General features: G+C 50.6%; 1 non-coding gene across 1 annotated transcript; it reads left to right on the forward strand.

The window, feature by feature from the left end:
• The first annotated feature begins 12,128 nt into the window (after positions 1-12,128).
• LOC112438760 (U1 spliceosomal RNA) lies at positions 12,129-12,291 on the forward strand. Its single transcript, XR_003027120.4, has one exon. It is a non-coding gene; the product is annotated as a U1 spliceosomal RNA (small nuclear RNA).
• The last annotated feature ends 3,755 nt before the right edge of the window (positions 12,292-16,046 follow it).

The raw sequence follows: 16,046 nt of genomic DNA on the forward strand, positions 1-16,046 counted from the left end.
AACCTATTTCCTAAGCAAAAGCCTCTCCATCATGGAAAAGCATCCACCAGCCACGGTCCTCCCCAGGCTACCTGTGGGGCCCAGGAAGGCCTGCATGAAGTCGGGAGCGGAGCTTGTTGGGCGCCTGGTATTTATCAACTCCTGTGCTCCAGCCTGGGCGACAGTGTGAGACTCTGTCTCAAAAATAAATCAGTAAAAAAGTAAATAACCTGATCCTGTCTTTATCTAGATTTAAAAAAATATCTTGCTCATGATGACTTGTTTGCATTAATTTGTATTTTTAAAAACACTGCACTAAAATATTATTTATGTTGAATAGTTTTTTTTTTGACACCCCTCCTTTAATTTTGCACCCACAGCCTCACCCTAGTCCCTGGCCTGAGCCACATCCGCTTTCCCCAGGTCTCCCATTTTATTTTGAGACAGGGGCTCACTGTCACCCAGGCTGGAGTTCAATGGCATGATCATGGCTTACTGCAGCCTCAACCCACTGGGCTCAAGTGATCCTCCTGCCTCAGCTTCCCAAGTAGCTGGGACTACAGGCATGCACCACCACGACTAGCTTTTTTTTTTTTTTTTTTTAATTGTAGAGATAGGGTCTCCCTACGTTGCTCAGGCTGGTTTCCAACTCCTGGTCTCAAGCGATCCTCCTGCCTCGGCTTCCCAAAGTGCTGGGATTACAGGCTGGAGCCATCGCTCCCGGCCCTGGATACTTTTAATTTTGCAGCTGGAGAAGGGGACACAAGGGGAATGGAGGGTTTGTTGAAATTAAAGCGCACTGCGAGAAAGGATGGGTCACTAGCATCCTCCTTTTCCCTGCGCGGGTGTCCCCGGAAGCACCCCCTCCCTCGCCAAGCCCAGCTTCTGCACAGGCTCCAGGAGACGTTGCTCCGGGGTCCTGCCGGGGACACCGGGCTGCGTCCCCGTCGGCCGCCGCGCAGATGCGCGCTTGGAGCAGACTCGGGTTCCGGGGCTGGGGGAAACAGAAACCCGGGCTCCAAATCCTCCTGGAAGTCTCTTCAGGGCGCGAGCTCCGCAGAGGCAGGAGCCTCCGCACACGTGCACGCCCGAAACTGCTAAAGCCCACGCGCGAGCTTGACCGCCGCGTGGAGGCGCCGGCTGCGGGGAGAGAAGCCGCCCCGGCCCCGGCCCCTTCCTGCGGCGCCCTCCGGCCCCGGCCCCGGCCCCAGCCGTGCGCGGGCGGCCGCTCCCCCACAGGCTGGCCTGGCTGACCCAGCGCCGCCGCTGCGCCTTCAAAGGGCGGCCGCTTCCTGTGGCCCCGGGACGGCTCGGCCGAGCCCTCCTCGTCACGGGGCGGGCGTCCCCGCCGTCACCTCCTTTGCCCTTAGTCGGGAGGACGCCCCCCCCCCCACTGCACTCCCGGGCCGAGCTGGGCAGACCCCCATCCTCCCACCTGGGGGCTCCTCCTGCTCCCTCGCCTCCCTCTGCTCTCCGGTCCCCTCCCCTCGCCCTCATCTCTGGGAAAGTTGTTTCAGCCCTGAAGTGTGCCCGAGCACGAGCACCTTCTCCTCCTCCCTGTTCCCCATACGGAAAAAAAAAAAAAAAAATCCCATCCTAGCCGGGTCTATGGTCTCAGCTACTTGGGATGCTGTGGCAGGAGGATCGCTGGAGCCTGGGAGTGAGCCGTGATCGCGCCACTGCACTCCAGCCTGGGCGACAGAGCAAGACCCTGTCTCAATCAATCAATCAGTCAATCAATACCATGCTAGCCGGGTCTGTGGTCTCAACTACTCGTGAGGCTGCCACTTACTGGTCACAGGAATGACCCAAGGCACTGGATAAAAATTCAGATTCCTGCGGACTCTGATTCCGAAGGTCTGAGTGGTGGTGTTGGGGTAGGGGTGAGGGCGCCCCAGGAATCTGTACAACTGACAAGCAGAAGAATGTAATGGAGAAACTGGGCTAGAATCAGTCACTGACTGTCCTTGCTTGAGCTCGGGAGGTTGAGGCTGCAGCGTGCTGTGATTGTGACACTGCACTCCAACCTAGGCGACAGAGCAAGACCCTGTCTCAAAAATAAAAAGAAAAAAGAAAAAAAGAGGAAAAGGCTGGGCGCGGTGGCTCAGGCCTATAATCCCAGCACTTTGGGAAGCCAAGGCGAGCAGATCACAAGGTCATGCGTTCCAGACCAGCCTGGCCAACATGGTGAAACCTCGTCTCTACCAAAAATACAAAAATTAGCCAAGCGTGGTGGTGCACGCCTGTGATCCCTGCTACTCAGGAGGCTGAGACAGGAGAATTGCTTGAACCCGAGAGGCAGAGGTTGCAGTGAGCAGAGATCAGGCCACTGCACTCCAGCCTGGGAGTCTCAAAAAAAAAAAAAGAAAGAAAGAAAGAAAGAAAAGGATCACTGCCTCCTTTTCCTTCCCTTCACTGTCAAACTGCTCTCTAAGCTTTGTCCAAGCTGGCTAACCCACCATCATCAAAATCCTCCAAGTATTCTTTTTAAAGCAAGGGAATTTTTGTGTTTATATAATTTCAAACTTACTTAAAGACATTGCAAGAATATGACCAAGAACTCCTACAAACCCTGGGCCTAGTTTCTCCACGGGGGTGCATTTTGCCACGCTGGCTTTATCACTGTCTCCAAATAGATAAGGATTTTTTTCTAAACCATTTATGCAAGTAAATTGCAGAGGTCATGTCTCCTATCTCTAAATACTTGGTCATGTCTTTACTGAGGACAAGGACATTCATGGCACAGTTAGCAAAAGAAAAAGACTTTTAAGGACCCCCAGTGACTTCTGAGCTGCCCAACCCAATGGCCTTTCCGCCCCTTGGTCTCTGGGTCTCTGTCCCCCTGTCTTGGTCTGTGTCTCTGTCTCTCTGTCTCTGTTGCTCTATCTCCCCAGATTCTCCCCTTCCATGGGCTCCTCTCTGCCTGCCCCTGCGAGGTGGGTTCTTCCAGGTCTTGTTTTCTGTGTTGTTTTACAGCCCCTCCCTGGAGCAGGCCGGGGATCCCCAGAAAAAATCAGCCGTCATCCACGCTCAAGCAGCATCAGATCTTCAGCCTCGGCCCCCTTCCCCTTTCTACCTGAATTTCCATGGCTTTCCAGGAAGGTCTGCTTGAATTCCTCACAGTTCTACTCGTTGTAAACTGGAAATGGTCCAGGTACATTGTCCCTGTACCCCCAACACCCCTGGCCCTGCCCAGGGGCTCTCCAAGAGGGAAGCCTCCCTCACCTTTCAATCCTGCACCCCCACATGAGTCCCATGTGCGCTCTCCTCCTTCCTGACCTCACCCACCCCCTCCATTGCCCCAGAGGCCCCCTGCTTCAGTTCCCAACCTTACTTGCTTCTCAGGCCCCGTTAGCCGGTCCCCCACCTGCCTGGTCTCTGCACTGTCATGGGATTAGTTGGCTTTCTGATAGGATCAGGCCCCTCTCAGTTTAAATCACTGTCCTGAGGTCCTTCCACTGGGTTCCAGAGAGCTGATTCTTGGGTCTCTGAAAATGTGTTCAAGTGTCAGGGGAGGGGGAGTCTTTCCGAGGAAAGGGTTATCCCTTCATCAAAATTTTATTTTTTAAATTTTTTATTATTAATTTTTTTTATTTCCATAGTTATTGGGAAACAGGTGGCGTTTCGTTACATGAGTAAGTTCTTTGTGATTTGTGAGATTCTGGTGCAGAATTTGTGACATCTCCCCTAGAAAGAAAGAAAAGAAGCAACAGGCTTGGGTATTAAATTTAAATTCCACATGGGATCTGAGACCATTTCCTTTCAGCTCCACCCAGCTTTCCCAGAGCAGTTCCCGATGCCTCCTGCAGCAGCCAGTGTTTCCCAAACTTACTGGTCATGGGAATAACCCAAGGCACTGGATGGATAAAATAAAAATTCAGATTCCTTGACCCCACCTCTGTGGACTCTGATTCCGGAGGTCTGAGTGGTGGTGTTGGGGTAGGGGTGAGGGTGCCCCAGTTGTCTGTATAATTGACAAGCGGGAGAGTCTGCAGAGAAACTGGGCTGGAATCAGTCACGGACTGCCCTGCCATCAGGCTTTTGCAGACAATGCGGTTCCCTTTTTCTGGAATTTGCACTCACCCTACCCCCTCCATGGATAAGTTCCTCCTTGTCCTTCAGTGTCCTGTTCAACACCTAGGCCAAATTTCTGTGTCAGAGAATTTCTGTGTCAAGGAATAGGCCAATTTTTCAACTTTTGATGGATGTTGGCAAATTGTCTTCCAAAATGTCTACCGTGTCTACCGGTTTACACTTCCACCTTTTTGCTTTCCTAAAACATTTTTTCCCTATTACAAAAATATTGCATATTAAGTATAGACAGTTTAGAGAATACAGATATGTAAAGGGAATGTGGGCGGGTGTGGTGGCTCAAGCCTGTAATCTCAGCACTTTGGGAGACCGAGGTGGGTGGATCACCTGAGGTCAGGAGTTCAAGACCAGCCTGGCCAACATGGTGAAACCCCGTCTCTACTAAAAATATAAAAATTAGCCTGGCGTGGTGGCATGTGCCTGTAATTCCAGCTCCTCGGGAGGCTAGGGCAGGAGAATTGCTTGAACCCGGGAGGTGGAGGTAGCAGTGAGCCGAGATTGCACCACTGCACTCCAGCCTGGACAACAGAGTGAGATTCCGTCTTAAAAAATAAAATAAAAGAAAATAAAATAAAGGTAATGTGAGGAGACTACAGTCCCAGCAAACAGTTTTTAACCCTCAATTACGTAAATTCTTCCCATATTTTGTGTCTGCAGATGCACTTGGAAGTTTGACTTCAACTCGAGTCCCAGATTCACCTCTTACTAACTCCATGGCCTTGGACAAGTTACTTAATGTTTCTGAGTGTCCGTTTTCTCATCTATAAACTGAAGATGACGGTAGCACCGCGTCAAAGGGTGTCACAGGATGCATGGCATTTAGCCAGTGCCTGGCATGTGACGAACTCTCAGGGCACTCTCCTATGACGTTGTTTGCACCTTGCTTTCTTACTCCAGCAATACGTACAAACATCTTCCTTTTGCAGCAAAGGGACACTCCTAGCCTCAGTCTTTTATAGGAACCTCGGGTCTATAGCTCCAATCCTAGCCCATCAGTACCACCAGTGGTGTTTTGTTGGTGTCAAATTTTCACCTGGTCCCACTCAGCCTAGCTACAAGTTCCTCCTCCCCCACCTGCCTGCCCCCATCTTAGTCACATCATCTGTTCTCTGAGGCCTCCCGACAGAAGCCACCAGAATACCTCCCTCTCCCTCCACAGTTAACTGGGTTTCAAGCAATTCTGTTATTTCACTCTAAAGGGAGAGAATGGAATCAGACAGACCTCCCTTTTTGTCCTGGCCCTGTTGCTTACACAGTGTGTGACGGTGAACAGCTATCTCTGTTCCCTGAGCCTCAGTTTCTTCATCTGTAAGATGCAGTGATAGCTGACCTGCCACGTAGGGCTGCGGTTCTGACGGCGAAATGAGACGGCTCGCGTAAATGTGCAGCACTGTGCGATCAGAGGGTCAGTGCTCCACACACACAACTGCGATTGCATCACTGCTGTGTGATCCCCATCTCGCTTGCTCTAGCCCTGGCTGTCATTCCAGTCCTGTTTGCAGCACTGACATGGCCTCCTAACATGTCCCCACCTTCAATCTTTCCCAGGACAAATTTCAATGTGTCACCAGGATGACTTTCCCAAGGCATATCTGCAGCAGGTCACTCTCTGCTCAAGACTTAGATGGCTACAGTCCCCCTACCATTGAACACCTGGAGGTGTCCCAGCCCCAGCATGGCTTCCACAGGCCCCTTGCCTCTGGATGCAGAGTCCGTTTCCAGCCTGGGATGGAGCTGTGCTCAGCACTTTCCCACCCCTCTTTATGAGTGTCCACCACCTGCACGGAGACTGTTTCTTATTATCCCAGCAGCCCCCACCGGGCTCAGACATCCCTCCTGGGGCTTGTATTTCCAGGTCCCCTCTGGATCCCACTCCCCTGAGCAAACACTTGGTGCACTGTCCACTGCCCACTCATCCTGCTCCACAGGGCTCTGTCTCCACCATGACCGTGCGGCCTCTTGAGAACAGATGCCCGTTCTGTTCACTTTTGCATCCTCTCTGCACCCCCAGCTTCCCTCTGCAAGCTTGAAATGTTTGTTCACTCTCCTGCTAATAAATAACATTTTTTCCCGGGTTTAGATGTATAAAAGTTGATCCACAGGCCAAAGGGTTTACATAGATCATTTACCTTTCCTGTGACTTATTCCAAGATGACAAGGACAAGGAATTTTAAAAACTGCAATGCCCATCACTAGAACTGATGTAGCCATAGATGCCTCTGACACATGTGTTAGGAAACACACCTATATTGAACGTCACATGCCTCTTTTTTGTGATTATGAGATGCGCATAGAACACACATACGTGGTTCTTATCTGTGGAAAGGCAGGAGAGTAACCACAACGGTGTGTGCCCTCTCTCTCCCTCGGGGGCAGGAGAATCATGCCCTAGCACACGGAGAGGGTGGGGTTCAAACGTGCACACTTGCTTTTCTTTCCTAAAGCCATGTATCCAGCCTATTTGTTTAGTCCTGTTCTGAAAGATGATGCAACATGACTCGAAAGGAAGTGGGCAGTTGCCTTGCTGCCGCGAGGTAAGGAATGTCACGTCGCTCAAATGTGCTTCGCATTCCCAGAAATATGCCGCAGCTGAAAGGGAGGAGATGACTCAATGTTCCCCTAACTTTCGACATATCCACCACAGAGCCCGACCAGCGCTAAAGAGGGCAGGCTGGCGGAAAGTCCAGCGAGCGTGAGGGGCCAACACAGTGCTCCCCGCCTCCCCCAGAGGCTGCTATGGCATTTGGGGTGCAGAGCCCAACCGAGTCAACCTGGTGTGATTTTTTTTTTTCCAAGCTAGAATAACAGGGCCGTAGGTCCACATTGTGTTCGTGTGTTCTTAGGTAGCAGATGTCTGTAGAGGGGTACTTAGGGGAGGAAATGAGGGTGGAGGTGGCCTGCCCAAACTCTGCGAGTTTTCTAGCCATGGTTCTGATAATTAGCTTTATGCAAGTGGGGGCGTTTGTCCTTAGAACAGGCTCTTTTAATATCACTCCTCCCTTCTTTTCTTTTTTTTTTTTGAGACGAGTTTCGCTCTTGTTGCCCAGGCTGAAGTGCGGTGGCATGATCTCAGCTTACCGCAACCTCCGCCTCCTGGGTTCAAGCGATTCTCCTGCCTCAGCCTTCCTGAGTAGCTGGGATGTTCCAGAGAGTAGCCACCTGTTCCTCCCCAGGCAGAGGAGCCTGGTAGCTCCACGACCCATCAAGAGTCGATCTCAGCATCTCCCAAACTCACTATCGCTGAAACGATCTCTGCTCCAGGACTCAATGCTTTTTGGGGATGTGGCAACTAAATTGGTAAAGAGACCTGCTCCCTGCACCGCCTGCCTGGGTGCTGGGTGCTGGGTGCATAAAGCCCTTGCAGGTGATCACGAGGCAGTGGAGTGGAGCACCCGAGGCTGCTCCACCTGGGCTGGCTCCAGCTCCCCATTTTCTGGGAGTCAGAATCGGAGCCTGGTATGCAGTCTCTCCCTCCGGGCTTCACTCTCTGCATCTGAAGACCAGGAATGATAACAGCACCTGCCTCAGGGTTGTGGTCAGGACAAAATAACTGCATGGTTTTGTGAAGTGCCTAGAAGGGTGCTGGATGCCATGATTCTTTTTTTTTTCAGATGGAGTCTCGCTCTGTTGGCCCGGCTGGAGTGCAGTAGCGTGATCTCGGTTCACTGCCTCCGCCTCCCAGGTTCACGCCATTCTCCTGCCTCAGCCTTCCGAGTAGCTGGAACTACAGGCTCTTGCCACCATGCCTGACTACTTTTTGTATTTTTAGTAGAGAAGGGAGCTTCACCATGTTGGCCAGGTTGGTCTCGAACTCCTGACCTTGTGATCTGCCCACTTCAGCCTCCCAGAGCGCTGGGATTACAGGTGTGAGCCACCGCGCCCGGCCTCATGATTCTTGATAAATGAATTAACACCAAGGTCGCCTCCCCAGGGAATGTTCACTACCAGCTGGTGCCTTCACATGTGGGGTTCGCCATCTCATGGCTTCATGAGCTTGAGTCTTGCCCCACGGTTTCTCTAAGGGTTAAATCCATGACCTCCACCAAAACTGAGCGTGAGATACTCACTGAGTCCAGCGAAGAGCAGAGACCACAGTCAAATTAAGAGAAAGAGACTCAGAAGGCACGGGAAGGAACGTCAATGCTATCAGAAAAGCCAGATTCCACATAAATCCTCTTATTTACCAAATGAAAGATTCAGATGACGGGGGAAGGGGCTGCTTGCAGACTCTTTCCCACATCTCTCGGCACAGTGGCCATCCTAAGGGGGAAATCAACGTTAAGAAATGACATTGGTCGGGCACAGTGGCTCACACTTGTAATCTCAGCCCTTTGGGAGGCGGAGGCGGGCAGATTGCTGAGCCTGGGGGGTTCGAGACCAATCTGAGCAATAAAGTGAAACCCCATCTCTACAAAAAATATAAAAATTAGCTGAGTGTGGTGGTGTGCACCTGTAGTCCCAGCTACCGAGGAGGCTGAGGTGGGGGGACCACCTGAGCCCAGGAGGTCAAGGCTGCATTGAGCCGTGATGTCACCACTGCACTCCAGCCTGGGTGACAGACCTAGGTGAAGACCTTAGCTCAAATAAAAATAAAAAGAGAAAGGATAAAAAAGATATTTTTCACCCTCTAACCTGAGAATTCTTCCAGATACAACTGAGATAGGTCCACCCCCAAATTCCTCCGCCACCCAGGGCACGCGGTAGTCGGGACTGGAGAGGCTCCCTCAGCAGAGGCTACAGCCAAACATGAAGCTTGCATTCTTTTTTTCTTTCTTCTTTCTTTTCTTTCCTTTTTTCTGTTTCTTTCTGGTAGAGACAGGGATTCACCATGTTGCTCAAGCTGGTTGCCAACTCCTGGGCTCAAGGGAACTGCCCACCTTGGCCTCCCAAAGTGTTAGAATTACAGGTGTGGGCCACTGTGCCCAGCCCTGAAGCTTGCATTCTCCCTGGTCTTCGAGTCTCTGTTACCTCTGGAGCCATCGCAGACATCCAAGCGGCTGCTCACCTCTGGCCAGGCTTCCCTGGCCTATGGCCAATGTGGAAGCTCAGACCCTTGCCCTCAGAGGGGCCCGCCCAGGGAGTTGAATTCTCTGCAATTGCCCTCTCGGACTTCTTTTTTTTGAGATGGAGTGTTGCTCTGTCACCCAGGCTGGAGGGCAGTGGCTCGATCTCGGCTCACCGCAACCTCCACCTCCTGGGTTCAAGCGATTCTCCTGCCTCAGCCTACTGAATAGCTGGGATCACAGGCGTGTGCCACCATGCCCGGCTAATTTCTGTATTTTAGTAGAGAAGGGATTTCACCATGTTGGCTAGTCTGGTCTCGAACTCCTGACCTCATGTGATTCGCCCACCTCGGCCTCCCAAAGTGCTGGAGTTACAGGTGTGAGCCACGCGCTCGGCCCCTCTTGGATTTCTTAATACTTTTCTTTCTGACTTTGTGGTTTGTAAATGAAATCCAGTGGGACAAATGATCTGCTGGCAGGAGGGCACAGACTGTGGGGATCAAGGACAGTTAGGGTTTCAGGGTTGGGACTCAAGCACCCTGCCCCTGGGCACCTGAGTCTGTGAGACTCCCAGAGATGTCTTTGAGAACCCCCCCGTCCCAGGGAGCACACCATTCAATCACAAATAAAAACCACTGTGACAGGTGAAGGGAGGAAAGGAAAAAGCTTTTCTCCTGCTTTTGGAACCAGGAGTCCCGTGTTGTCGTATTGCACGGGACCTGGCAGTGACATCTCTGGCTCTGCCTCTGGCCCCAACACATCCTCCAGTGTGTGTCTCTCACCTGGACGGGCTCTCCAGGCCGATGCGTTGGGATGCTGACTTTTAGAGTTTTGTGTGTGACAAAGCAGAGGACAAGCTTCCCCATCACCCAGAGGCCACTTGGTGGAGGAGCCGGGGGACCTGCTGGCTTCTCGGGCTTTTGTAGTCATGGGTTGGCCACCGAAGCCCAAGGCCAACTGTCACCTACTCCAAGCCTTGACATCCTCATCTGCAAAAAGCAAAGAGATAACATGATTTTCAAGATGTTTTCTGGCTCTACAAATATCTGACGATTCCGAGTACACGATAAGGCTCATTTTCTGCTCGGGAAAACCCAGTGCTGGAGAGAACACAGGATCCCCCAGCTTCCCAACACCAGCCTAGGGAAATGATGTTCATTTGACAATGAAAATTTCTAGGGCCGGGGTGGTGACTCACACCTAGAATCCCAACACTTTGAGAGGCCGAGGTGGGAGGATCGCTTGAGGCCAGGAGTTCAAGACCAGCCTGGGCAACACAGCGGGACTCCCTCTCTACAAAAAATAAAAATAAGCCAGGCATGATGGTGTGTGCTTGTAGTCCCAGCTACGCAGGAGGCTGAGGTGGGAGCATTGCTTGAGCCCGGGAGGTTGAGGCCACGGTGAGTAGTGATTGTGCCACTACACTGCAGCCTGGGCGACAGAGTAAGACCCTATCTCAAAAAAAGAGAAAATTTTAGAATTAGTGGCAGTGGAAAACGATGCAAAGGTTCCTATGTTTTGAGGTGCATCCTATAATCCAGATTTATTGTAGGAGAAATTTCATAGCATCTCAGATCCTAGTCTTGGTGGACAATGAGAGGGGAGGTTAATAAATATTCCTTCTGCCTTTGGGAGGGTAGAATAAAGAAGCTGATGTACAAATCAAAAATATTTATAACTAATAAATCCTATCAAAACCCTCACTGTGACAGTGGGCCATAATTTTTGTTCTCTTTTAAAACTGCTATTGTCGACCAGCCGCAGTGGCTCACGCCTGTAATCCCAGCACTTTGGGAGGCTGAGGCGGGTGAATCACCTGAGGTCAGGAGTTCAAGACCAGCCTGGCCAACATGGTGAAACCCCGTCTCTACTAAAAATACAAAAATTAGCCGGGCATGGTGGTGGGTGCCTGTAATCCCAGCTCCTGGGAGGCTGAGGCAGGAGAATCGCTTGAATCCGGGAGGCGGCGGTTGCAGTGAGCAGAGATCGTGCTACTGCACTCCAGCCTGAGTGACAAGAGTGAAATTCCATCTCAAAAACAACAAACAACAAAAAACAAAAAAACAAAAACTGCTATCATTGGGGGATAAATGGAAAACATGAGATGTAATTCATCGTGGCGTCCTGCATTAGCTAACATTGTGTTGACGCAGAGCCCACCTCATGCTGACAGCTGCACGAGGTTCACGCACGCTGGCTTTTTTTTTTTGAGATGGAGTCTGGCTCTTGTCGCCCAGGCTGGAATGCAGCAGCACGATCTCGGCTCACTGCAGCCTCCACATTCCAAGTTCAAGTGATTCTCCTGTCTCAGTCTCTTGAGTAGCTGGGATTACAGGCACAAAACACCAAGCCCAACTAATTTTTGTATTGTTAGTAGAGATGGGGTTTCACCACGTTGGTCAGGCTGGTCTTGAACTCCTGGGTTCAAGTGGTCCGCCTGCCTCGGCCTCCCAAAGTGCTGGGATTACAGGTGTGAGCCACCGTGCCCAGCCTCACGCACACTGGCTCTTATGTTAACATTCTCCCAGAGACCATGGAAATATGTTTAGAAAAGAAAGTTACAGATTGGCAGCAGAAGTCTCTGCTTCTGGATCATTATGTTAAGTCTAAAGACAACCAGAAAAGAAACGCTGCTCTGTGTCCCAGTCATTGTAAAAGTCCCCAGCATGGAGCTCGTCAGTGACACTGCAATCCTATGGCCTCCAGGCAAATCCTTTTCTGAACTGAAAATGTGGTCTTTGGCCCCTCGAAATCAACTCACTGAGCCTGGGGAATACGACCCACTTATAATGTCCAAGACCTTCCTCTCATCCCAAGTTTATGACAATTTCCTCCCATAATCAAAATTTCCTAAACTTACTTTCTGTTTTTTTGGTTTTTTTCAATTGGTAGAGACAGAGTCTCCTTCTGTTGCCCAGGCTGATATCAAACTCCTGAGCTCAAGGGATCCTCCCACCTCAGCCTTCCAAAGTGCTGGCATTTCAGGCATAAGCTACCGGGCCTAGCCTTACTTCACTTTTCTAAGAAACAGTATTATTACCTCATTAGTCAATAACACTTATCCGCAGGGGAGGTACCAGGATCACGAAGGTGGTTTCCCAGGGCGAGGCTCATGCCCTGCACTCCGTATATGCTGACCCCGGCCATTTCTCCAAATGTGGGAAACGCAACTGCATCATTTGTGGTAGTTAGGGACTGCAATTCACTCTCTCCCCTGGTTCTAAATAAATCTATATTTTTTAAAAAAAGAATTGATTGGCCGGCCATGGTGGCTCACACCTGTAATCCAGCACTTTGGGAGGCTGAGGCAGGCGGGTCAAAAGGTCAGGAGTTTGAGACCAGCCTAGTCAATGTGGTGAAACCCCAACTCTACTGAAAACACAAAAAGTAGCCAGGCATGGTGGTGGGTGCCTGTAATCCCAGCTACTCAGGAGGCTGAGGCAGGAGAATCGGCTTGAACCGAATCTGGGTTGCAGTGAGCCCAGATCGCGACACGACAGAGTGAGACTCCATCTCAAAAAAAAAAAAAAAAAAAGAATTGATCGGTAGTTTTTAAATTGGGAATATAAACTTAGTAAACACACAGGACCGGAAATGATGTTTAGTTGTGAGATTTCAACATCATGATGCATATTTTCCATACTTAAGACGTCTTATTTGTGTCTTTGGAAAAGGATTCTGATGAAATTGAGGATGTCAACATTTCCCTCTGTTGCCCTCCAATCGGATGAACGATCCTTCATGGTAAGGGTGTGACAGAGGCTGCTTTGTCTCGTTTCATACCAGGGCCCAATGCTCTGAGACGACTCACTGGGCCCCACTGGGCAGAACTGTCTTTTAGGGTACAGAAGAGTTGGGATTTCAGAAATTCTGTTGTTTCAGAATGTCAGCTGGGTGTGGCGGCTCATGCCTGTAATGCCAGCACTTTGGGAGGCTGAGGCTGGCCGATAGCCTGAGCTCAGGAGTTCGCGACCAACCTGGGCAACACAGTAAAATGCCCCCCCATCACTACTAAAATACAAAAAAAATTAGCTGGGTTTGGCGGTGTGCACCTGTAATCCCAGCTACTTGGGAGGGCGAGGCAGGAGAATCACTGGAACCCCAGAGGCAGAGGTTGCAGTGAGCTGAGATCACGCCAATACACTCCAGCCTGGGCAACAAGAGTGAGACTCTGTCTCAAAAAAAAAAGTCTGGGCACAGTGGTTCACATCTGTAATCCCAGCACTTTGGGAGGCCGAGGTGGGCGGATCACGAGGTCAGGAGATTGAGACCATCCTGGCTAACACAGTGAAACCCCGTCTCTACTAAAAATACACAAAATTAGCCGGGCGTGGTGGCGGGTGCCTGTAATCCCAGCTACTCGAAAGGCTGAGGCAGGAGAATCGCTTGAACCCGGGAGGTGGAGGTCGCGGTGAGCTGAGATCACACCACTGCACTCCCGCCTTGGTGGTAGAGTGAGACTCCATGTCAAAAAAAAAAAAAAAGAAATTAGCCATGAAGATATTTCCTCTTTTAATCTGAGTGTTTGGCCAGAGGTCCAAGATACCTTGACAGGAAGACAGAAGACAGAAGCTTCGACTTCAGCCCTCAGGAATTTTCTCTAATTGTACAGTAGGTGCAGGAATCTGGGGGCAAATATTTGTTGGAGAGCAAGAAGTCACTTTCTTCTCATCAAAGATGTGATTGGAAAAGATCCCAGGGTTTGCTTGTTGAGAAGGAGCTAGCCAATTCTGGGATCAAAACTTCTTCCACTTTTCCCATATTCACACATTGTGGAAAAATAACTAACCTTTGTGTCTATTGGTTTTCCCAAGTGCAAGATCATAAAAATTATTTTAACCCATTTTATAGAACTGTTGCAAGGAAAACATCACCATGAGAACCACGTGAGAAGCTCTTTACTCTTAGCTAAAAGTTTCACCAATCCTTAAGATTGCCAGGCCCCAGGGGAAGCTGTTGTGTAAAGTTACAGCCTCCAGGCCAATCACCTGAATAGGATCTACTATCAGGGCATTCGTAAATGTCATATTTGGGGGCTCTTGTGAAATAAAAGCAAGAGGAAACCAGACCAGTGTGTCTTCATGCCAGAGCCAGAACTTTCTATAGGGTGGGGCTGAATGAGGAAGCCAAATACTTCTGTCCCCTTCCTTGGCTCACATCAGAAAGTATTTTTATTTGGTTACATACACATTTTCTTTCTTCCCTTGGTCATGAATCAGAACATTTTATAGCTAAGAGGAGTTTTAGGGATATTCTAGTTGCTTCTCACTTTACAGACAGAGCAGGTCCTGGAGCCTAGTGGTACCCTTGTTTCCTGACTCAGACGCTGGTTCAAAGAGTCGCTGAGGCCAGGCCTGGTGGCTCATGCCTGTAATCCCAGCACTTTGGGAGGCCGAGGTGGGCGGATCACCTGAGGTCAGGAGTTCGAGACCAGCCTGGTCAATATGGCGAAACCCCGTCTCTACTAAAAATACAAAAATTAGCCAAGTGTTGTAGCGCATGCCTGTAATCCCAGCTACTCAGGAGACTGAGATAGGAGAATGGCTTGAACCTGGGAGGCAGAGGTTGCAGTGAGCCGAGATCACACCACTGCACTGTAGCCTGGGCAAGAGTGAGACCCTGTCTCAAAAAACTAAACAAAACAAAACAAAGAACAAAGAGTCACTGAGCTCAACCGAAGCACAGTCCTGAACCTCTCTGATAGTCCTTGCACACGGTACCCTCCACAGGGCATGCTGGTACAGAAGAGCTTTCCTCCTTGCACTTTGTTGAACTGTGTCTTTTTGCAGGAGGCACCTGGCTCGCCCAGGTTCAGCCCCAGGGACTGAATGCCAACAGGCTGAGCTCAGGAAGGGACCCTCAGTCTGTGGCAAAGGTGGGAAGACAACCATGGTTGATAGAGTCCAGCCGCGCGCACAGCGATTTCACATTATCGCATCGCCATCTTCACGGCAATCTTTGGAAGGAGGCATCTTCTTCCCAACCTCAACCAAGGCAAATGCAGCTAAGAAGCGTGAGCAGCTCCCCAGAGGTATCTAGGCTTCAAGGCCAGATTCTGAGGGTCTAGGTCCTGCCCCTCCCCTGAGGTGGTATCAGAGAAACTGCAGTCCTGGGCAGGTGACCAAGGCAAGAACTCAGCCCAGGGAGAAATCTGGGACAGATTCCTGAAACTGGAGAAGTCGGAGACTCACTTGAATGAACTAAGCAAAAAGCTAACTCATAGACCTGGGGTGCAAGGGGGTGCGGAGCTAACTGCATACTGAGCCCAGGAGTGGCGGGCCCCAAACTCCCTGGTTCCACCTGCGCCTGCGGCGGGACGGGACGTGTGCCAGGCACCCCCAGGCTTCCTTTCAGAGAGTTCAAGCCTAGCCTCTGTTACTCGTTGACTGATGTTCCCTGTCTAAAAGCCTTCTTGACTTCTAACCCCACATTTTGGGCTGAGTCAGCTGCCTTCTAAACTCCTTTTAGCACAGAACAGCTGGTCACTGTGCCCGGTCAGCTGATGGGAGGATCAACTTCACTGGTGGTCAAGGTAGGAGCAAGGCCACTAGGCTGCCTGGGGCTGAGTCCTGCCTCCCTAGAATACCAGCCCTGTGACCTGGGCGGGTTACTAAACTTCTTTGTGCCTCAGTTTCCTCATCTGTAAGACGAGGGTAATAATAGGCAATAATAGTTCCTGTCTCATAGGGTTGTTTGGAGGTTAAATGTGTTTGTTAGTTCACGTAAAAGTACCTAAAACAGTGTCTGGCACAGAGGACACGCTCAAGAATGGCTATTTATCTTTCATCTCCGCACACACCTGTCAAAGCACGGGGCAGAACACCCTTGACAGGACCTCACCAGGACCTTATGCAGGCAGGGGACACGCTGTCTTCTGAGTCAGGTCTTTCCATTTTTGGATGGCTCTGACTAAGAGAATTCCTCCTGTGTTCCGCCAAAATCCACCTCCCACTCATTGGTCCCAGCTCTGCC

Source organism: Pan paniscus, chromosome 1 (assembly GCF_029289425.2).
Source record: "Pan paniscus chromosome 1, NHGRI_mPanPan1-v2.0_pri, whole genome shotgun sequence".
Lineage (NCBI taxonomy): Eukaryota > Metazoa > Chordata > Mammalia > Primates > Hominidae > Pan > Pan paniscus.